Here is an 8,654-nt window from a genome sequence, read left to right on the forward strand (position 1 = left end):
CATCTGTGGCTTGTTAAACGCAGAGTCAAACAAGTCACCGAGGGCCTAATGCCCCAGTGCCCACAGCAAGGCCGCAGTGATTTTAGCCCGGAAAAGAAATGTATGGTAGGTGCCAGTGGGTCCCCACCTGCCAGTGGGTCCTCTCCCCAGACCCCTGCCATCCTGGAGGCATTTGGAAGCGTGCGGGGCAGCGGGGGGCGGGGCGGGGGGCAGTGTTTTCCGACTGTCTCCACAGTGAAGAAGCGATTGCTGGTATTTAGTGGGCAGGGCACTCTTCCAGACAGGCCCCACCAAGAAGAATGATCCTGCCACAAATTCGAACAGCACCCCCAGAGAGAAGCACTGGCTGGAGTCCAACCCCTGTCTCATCCCTGAAACATTCTCACCCCCTAGGAGCCTCTTCTTGGAGCGACCTCACTTCCGGGCACATCCACCAACAGGAGCAATTTAGGGAATGTGTGCTGAGGTCACGGAATGACGCGTTGAGTGTGCTATTCTTTATCAGCCAGTTTATAGCTGGGGAACAGCTACCCCCAAAAAAGTCTCTTCGGTTTTACAAGAGATGAGCTGTTGCCTTTCTCTCTGGCCACGATTAGTTGGAACCAGTTGCCCGGCCCGGCACTCCTGGATGGAGACCATGAAACTCCCCCCCCCCCCCCCCCATACAGACGCAGGCGCGCCGATCCTGTCCCTAAAGCCAGGGGCCATTCTTGCTGCCTATCCCAGAGAGGAGTTAGTTCATTAGGAAGCCTGCTTAAAAGGTCGGAAAGCAGGAGGGGTTCTTCAGCCTTGTGGTTTCTACTTGGAGCCAAGAGATGCAGACTGACCTGAATATCTGTTGCCCCTAGTGATTTTTTGGTGTGCTCTCCCGAGACTTTTCTTTCACGTACGCACTCACTCCTTCATTCATTCCACAGACGTTTGCTAAGCGATGTCTACAACAACAGTTGTGCTGCGAAGATGAGATGAGATCAATCTGGTAGCGTGATCACACAGAGCCCAGCACGCAGACGTGCTTGGGCGTCGCTTGTCAGCAGGACTGACAAGCGCCAGACGCAAGGCTGGACCCGGAGACCAAGAAGACAAGAAGACAGGGCTCTGCCTCCCGCGAGCAAGAAGGTGGGGGGGGGGGGGGGACGGAAAGAAGGAGAGCCTGGCAGCGCCCACTGGGATCTTCCACAAGGCTCCAGGCTCTGAGCCTCCCCCTCACTCTCATTTGGGAAACTCCCAACCAGAAGGAAACCACCCAGGCCACACTTAGCCCGTTAGCGGGTTTTTCCTGCCGCGTCCCCAGGCAGGGGGAGCAGGGTAGGCTGGGGCGTGGGAGGGAGTGTGAGTATTTACAGGATGTTTTCCCACCGCCGCTTTGCTAGAAAGGCTGGGTAGCAGCGTGCACTGCTTTAAAACAGCCTTCGCATTTAGATAAATGTGCCTCTTGTAAGCCGAATGTGGAGAAGTTTCTTTTTCTTACGGTGGGGATGACACCTATCTCACAAGGTTGTTACAAGATCTGTAAAGCACAGAACACACTGCCTGGCCCATACTGAGCATTAAACGGCAACTTTCCTATGATTTCCCGCCCCCGCCCCTTCACGTTGCCATCATAATAACCCCTCTGCCTCGCACAGCACCTTACAGTTTGCAGACTGCTTGCACAGACGTTGCCCCACCTGATCCTCAGGTGAGAATCACCCTGGAAGGCACACAGGGCAGGTGTCACTTCCCCAGCTGACAGATGAAGACACTGAGTGACTTAGCAAGCGTCATCTAGTCAAGGTGACCCGCGTCAGTCTTCCGCTCCCTCGTCGAGGAGGTTGATGGATTTGGAGGATTTTTTTTTTTTTTTTCCTGGTGATCTGATCAGGAGGTAAGAAAGAAGTGTTGTTCTTCATGGGGTGCCGGGGCTGCTAGACAGGCTCCCTCAGACCTGGGGCTCCCCTGGAAAGTGGAGGTCACTGGACCCCGGCTTCTTCTCTGTCCTTTCCCACAAAGTCCACATGGTGGCCCTGGGGGAGAGGCGGCTGGTCGTGGGGAAGAAGGGGAATGCCTGGAGCGTGGGGCATCTGTGTGGCCCTGCCGTGGGCCAGGGAGGTGCGGAGAGAGCCACGGGAGAGGCAAGGCCCGCTGGAGCGCAGCCGGCCTGGGCTGGCTGCCAGCCTGGGAGAAGAGTCCGCCTCTAGGAACCACACACTGTGCCTGCTGCTGATGTGGCAGGGAAGGCACATCTGGCCAAGCACAACCATCAGTGGCTCGTTGGTCTAGGGGTATGATTCTCGCTTAGGGTGCGAGAGGTCCCGGGTTCAAATCCCGGACGAGCCCTGGCTTTTCTGATTTTTTTTTTCCTGTACCCCAACATGCACATATTCAGTACTTGCCCTTTTTAGTGTAGAGGCATAAAAATGGCCTAGCGGTGAGTGAATAAAGGACCGTAAGGACAAGCTGCTGGTCTGTCTCTCCATTGGCCGTGCGTGGCCCGTATATACCCCATAATTTCCACTGAGGCCAAATGGGGCCGGAGGGGACTGGCATAGCATGGGGAGCTGAGCTGGAGAAGGTTAGAGCCAAAGGGCTGTGCTGTGTCAGGCAGGAGGAGCCTCTCAGAGGGACTTACATGAAGAGCAAGTGATCAGGACAATTTGGGGGCGGGTCCGAGCTGGCGGTCAAGAAAAGGCAAGCTCCTTTTATAAACCCAAGCTATGAAACGCACTGGATTCGAAGTCCAAAAGGTAGGATTAAAGTTACAATTTTGAGTCTCAGTTTTCCTCTTGGTAAAATGGGAACAGTAATACTTATTTCTTAAAGTTGTTGGAAGGATTAAAGCAGAGATTGTATGTGAAAGCCCTTTGCAAACTATAATGTACCTCACAGACATAGGGATTGTTTGGAATAATGCTAAAATAAAGGAAATCTAGAGGCACCTGGCTGGTGGAGTCGGTTAAGTGTCTGACTCTTGATCTCAGCTCAGGTCTTGATCTCAGAGTTGTGAGTTCAAGCCCCATATCGGGCTCTGCACTGGGCATGAAGCCTACTTTAAAACAAAACCAGAAAAAAAAAAAAAATCTAGAGAGGAACTTCTGGCAACATGACAGACTGAACTAATGTAGCTATTTCCTCACCCAGTGCCCTCCTAAAGCACACACAGAAAGATTGCATAGAATAGACTTAAAATTTTTTTTAATGTTTATTTTTTGAGAGAGAGAGAGAGAGAGACAGAGAGAGAGAGAGAGCCCACGGGGGAGGGGCAGACGCAGAATCCGAAGCAGGCTCCAGGCTCTGAGCTGTCAGCACAGAGCCTGATGCGGGGCTCAAACTCACGAACTGCGAGATCATAACCTGAGCTGAAGTCGAACGCTTAACCAACTGAGCCACCCAGGCATCCCTGCATAAAATAGAATTAAAAAATTAATATCTAGGTTGGGCGTCTGGGTGGCTTAGTCAGTTAAGCGTCCAACTCTTGATTTCAGCTCAGGTCATGATCTCACAGTTTGTGAGTTTGAGCCCCATGTTGGGCTCCAGCCCCGTGTCAGGCTCCGCGATGACACATAGAGCTTGCTTGGTATTCTCTCTCTCCCTCTCTCTCTGCCCCTACCTGGCTCACGTGCTCACTCTCTCTCTAAAAAAGTAAATAAGTAAACTTAAAAAAAATTAGTTTCAAGGTGCCTGGCTGGCTCAGTGGTAGAGCATGTGACTTTTGATTTCAGGGTCATGAGTTCAAGCCCCACACTGGGTGTAGAGATTATTTTAAAAATTAAAAAAAAAAAACATTAAAACAAAATTAATATCTGAATAATGCAAAAAACTTATTTTTTTAAATGAAATTCCCAGGATTAAAGAAGGAATACAAAGCCAAAGAAAAGAGAAGAGGAGGCTGTCACAGTGCCCCGTGGTGGGTTTCAGACACAGATATATGCCCAGGGACATGGGGCTGTGTTTTAGTGCTTCTGGTTATAGGATATATTGCTTCAGTCCACCAGAGACAAAAAGCTGGGACTGAACACCCTGTTCAAGATCAGAACACCAAAGATCAGAACACCAAATATCAGACCGCCTGGATGGCTCAGTTGGTTAAGCATCTGACTTCAGCTCAGGTCATAATCTCGCGGTTCATGAGTTCAAGCCCCACGTCGGGCTCTGTGCTGACAGCTCAGAGCCTGGAGCCTCCTTGGGATTCTGTGTCTCCCTCTCTCTCTGCCCCACCCTTGCTTGTGCTCTGTCTCTCGAAAATGAATAAGTCTTAAAAAGAAGAAGAAGAAGAACACCAAAGATCTACCTTGTCCATGAAAAGAAGATGAAAATGACACACAGCAATCCAAGGAAGCAATGAAAAGGAATAGAAACACAAGTCAACTCGGAGAAACTAAAGTCCCAAGCTTGAGCAAATGCTTAAGTTGCTTCTGGATTTATGTTATCTACATGATGCTGGATCCTCAAGCAGTGAAATTAATTCTAAACCTGGTTTAGGATCCTTGGAATACCATATAGCCCCACAGAAAGCAAGAAAGAGCTCTGTCACAATGTTTTCATAACCCAGGGCAAATGGGACTCTCACTAAACAAACAAACACCTACTGCAGAAGAGCTCACGATAAAATATCATAAACTAGACAAGGAAGCAATCCACCATAAGGAAGAGTCAGCAGACACAACAAATAGGAGAATTAACATTCCAAGAACTGTGCATGATAGAAAAACATGAAAACCACTCTACAATAAGCATACTTAAAACTACCAAAGATTAAAGACAAGAAAATAAACCATAATGAAAACATTGCACTATTAACAAAAGCACTTTACTGAGGGAAAAAATAAAACCTAGGGAAAGACACACCATTGAAATTAGACTCAATGACCCATTAAACAGTAGACTGGATCCAGCTGATAAGAGAATTAGTGAATTGGAAGATAGAGCTGATGAAATCATTCAAACTATGGAGAGGGAGAAGTGAGGAGATTGAAGGTATGAAAGAATAGTTAAACGACACTAGGGGAAGCTTAAGACAGCATTAGCAACAAAAGAGTATAGAAAAAAAACAAAACAAAACAAAACCCAGAATATCTTCCAAAGGCCAAGAGAAAACTGTCAAACTAAAATTTTATGTCCATTAAATTTCCATGTAAATTATAATGATATAGGGGCATGGTTGAGCATCTGGCTCTTGATTTCTGCTCAGGTCATGAGCTCACAGTTTGTGGGATTGAGCCCCAAGTTGGGTTCTGTGCTGGCTGCACGCAGCCTACATGGGATTCTATCTCTCCTGTCTCTCTGCCCCTTCTTCATGCTCTCTCTCTCAGAATACATAAATAAACATTTAAAAGTATAAATTATATGAAGTTAAGACATTTTAAGGCAAAGATTGAGAATGTTCGACAAGGACTTTCACAAAAATACCACCAAAAGAGATATATATTTCAGGGGTGCCTGGGTGGCTCAGTTGGTTAAGCGTCCAACTCTTGATTTTGACTCAGGTCATGATCTCACCGTTTGGTTCATGAGTTCCAGTCCATCGATGGGTTCTCAGCATGGAGCCCACTTAGGATCCCCTATTCCCCTCTCTCTCTGCCCTTCCTCTCTTGTGCTTTTGCTCTCTCTCAAAAAATAAACATAAAAAAAAAAGATATACTTCATAAGAAGGGCGCAAATAAGAAGGAAGGAGTGAAATGCAAGAAGGAATGGTGAGCAGAGAAATTTATAAATATGTTAGTGAATCGTGAATCTAAACAAGCACTTGAAAGCCACTGTTAGTGGAATGTAAATTGATCCAACTACTTTATAGAGCAGTCTGGCAATAATCAATTTGCACATATTCTATGACTCTGAGATTCTATTTCTTCGTACCTACATTAGAGAAGTGCTTACCTATGTGCCTAGGAAGCACGCACAGCACTAACCACTAAGATATTGTTTTCTAACACAGAAAACTCAAAACAACCTAAATGCCCATTACCAGAATAATGGATAAGTAGATTGTGGATATTCAAACACTGAAATTGTATTCAGCCGTTAAAATTCATGAATTGGGGCTAAATAAAACTTGGAGAAATGTTTAAAAAAATTTTTGAGAAAAAAGAAAAAAAGAAAGTTTGCAGAATTTTTATTTTATTTATTTTTTAAGTAATCTCTGTGCGCAAAGTGCGGCTCAAACTCACAACCCGGAGATCAGGAGCTGCATGTTCTACCAGCTGAGCAAATCAGTATTTTGTTGCTTGTGGATACATACATATAAAGAAAAACTGTAAAATAATAAATAGGAGGGCTATCTGTGAATCAAATGTGGCAAGAATGGACAGTTGGATTTCAGCGGTGTGTACGTGGATATTTGTCGTTATACTCTGTACTGTACCTTTCTGGTTTGTTGTTGTTTTAAATGAAGGGATCTTGGCATTTTAGAAATAAGGGTAAAGGGGGATAAATGGCTGCATCGATCCTCAAAGAGGATGATCTGATGGGATGGGATTAGGGGAGAGGCTGAGTCCAGAGTCCAGGGATTACAAGGATTAATTCAGATCATCCCCCTAAGCTGATTACCTGGCTGGCGCCCCCACCACTCCTGGCCCTTCAGATATGCATCCCTGGACCACAGTCAACTCCCCCTCCCCCCACTGCCTGCCAAGCCCTTACCTCCTGACTCCTAACTTCACCCCTACCTTCAACCCAGTACTGATGCGTCCAGGATTTGCCCAAATTTGGGCCCTGAAAATAGACTGGTTCAGGTCTCTCCTGAAAGCTCCCCAAATCAAAGGTGAATAGTGACCCATACCCCAGGAGCTAGGGAGAGATCAGTCCTAATACTCAGGATCAGAACTCCCTGAGGAGAGCCTAGATCACTGGATGTCACAGTTGACAACTTCCTCTCCTGCCCCTCCCTCCATGAACCAAGAAGTCAACGGTCAAGGTCAAATGCTAACTGAACTTGCTGGCTGAGCCAGGACTAGAAGGAGCTGTGTTTGGGCAAAACAGCTATTGGGGTTCCAACGTTCCAGTCTCTGTCAGTCTCCTGAACTCTACACCCCCTCCTGACACCTCACTACCCCCGTGCCAGTCATGTCCGGACAGGCCTGATATCTACCGCAGGCTCTCTGAAAAGGGTCTTTGTAGGTTTGTTCAACAGCCTTGCCCCACAAATGGATTACCTTGACTACAGGATCTGGGGTATAATCCTGTCCTCCGGGGGAGCAAATGAAATCTCCTTGATCTGTGCTCATCATCTCTCAGAGCACCAGGCTGGGGGTTTGAGAGGGAGAAAAAAAGGAGGGAGCGGGAAGAAAGAGACTTATAGGGCAACATTACAGTTAATAGGCAACATTTAACTCCCTAAGTGTGAAATCATCTATTACATGATAAGACAACGTATTAACTGTGTAGTTAGAGATTTACCTCTCTCATTTATTGTGTCAGGTGTCAATGGAGATGCTAGAGATACAAAAATGACTAAGATACCTCCCAATCTTCCAGAAGCTGGGCAGACACAAGAGTCAATTGAGACCTCAAATTGACAGGCGCTGCCCTAGAGGGAAGGAGGCCAGGGTAGAGCCCAGCAAGGGCCTCTCCTGGTCCAGGGGTGGGCATCAGGGAAGGCCGCCTAGAGGTGACTCCCGACTGAGGGTTGAAGAATAAGTGGGGGGTGTCCAAGCAAAGAAGGGCTTCTTTCCTGAGGAATGTGGAGGGCTTGTGAAACTGGAAGCCTGTGGGGGTGAACACAGACAACGTATGCCCATAACCTGCCGAGTGCACATGCAGGATAAGGGATTGGTGTGTGTCCCTGGCTCAGAAATCTAACACTTTTCTGGGTGTGCTGGGACTGCCTGGTTCCCAAGTGTACCCACTTCTTTCCTGGCTGAGACCTGCAGAGACATGAGAACAACTCAAGATCCGGCGCCTGGTAGGAGTTCCTTGAATGAATGATTGAATAAGCGAAATAGGCTGGGTTTCCACATCTGCCATGTACGAGAGCGAAAATCAGCAGTGCTCTGAACAGGCTACAGGGGCAGGGTAGGTAGTGGTTCAGGCTCACAGCGCACAGGGTGTGGGGCCAGGTGGGAAGGCGCAGTGGTGGAGAGAAGAGGTCTTCAGGCAGCGAGGGCTGCGTGGGGTCAGGAGCCGCCCTCCTGAAAGGGTCGCCGGTTCTAGGCTTCTTGCGGGCGCGGGGGAAGCAAAGAAGGAGATCAGGGCCCCTCAGTCCGCATATCTCCGCCTTGGCTTCCCTCCTCCAGCCCTCACGCAGCCCTGGGACGCAGGAGGCCACCGCGCGGGAACCGGGACGGCGGCCGGGGGTCCGCGCTGACTGCGGAAGTGGGGGACGCCGGGTCCGTTTGGTGGGCGTGTGAGTTTCCGCGCGTTTGGAGGAAACAGGACCGGAGGATCCGTCCCGCTTTGTCCCTTTCCTCCCCCATCACTGCGCGGGACGGGGCTCTGACACCTGGCCCCGAGGGGTCCCCGCGCGCAGCCGACTCCGGGCAGGACCCTTCGCCAGAACCAGGGGATCTCGTGGCCACTCCTAGGGCAACCTCCAGCTCCGAATAGCTCCCGTCCGCTCCCCCTCTCCTCCACGCGGGCCCTGAGGTTTGTCTGGGGACGCGCTCCCTTGCCCTCGCCGCGCCCGCTCGCTCGCCTCCACCAGGTCTGGGAGCGGGGTGGGGGGAGGGCTTCCGGGCGGG

At 49.2% G+C, this 8,654-nt stretch overlaps 1 non-coding gene across 1 annotated transcript; it reads left to right on the top strand.

The window, feature by feature from the left end:
* Positions 1–2,247: 2,247 nt before the first annotated feature.
* TRNAP-AGG (transfer RNA proline (anticodon AGG)) lies at positions 2,248–2,319 on the top strand. The gene has a single exon. It is a non-coding gene; the product is annotated as a tRNA-Pro (tRNA).
* Positions 2,320–8,654: the final 6,335 nt, after the last annotated feature.

The sequence above is a fragment of the Panthera pardus genome, unplaced genomic scaffold (genome assembly GCF_024362965.1).
Source record: "Panthera pardus isolate Hobbes unplaced genomic scaffold, ASM2436296v1 HiC_scaffold_8, whole genome shotgun sequence".
NCBI classification, from domain to species: Eukaryota; Metazoa; Chordata; class Mammalia; order Carnivora; family Felidae; genus Panthera; species Panthera pardus.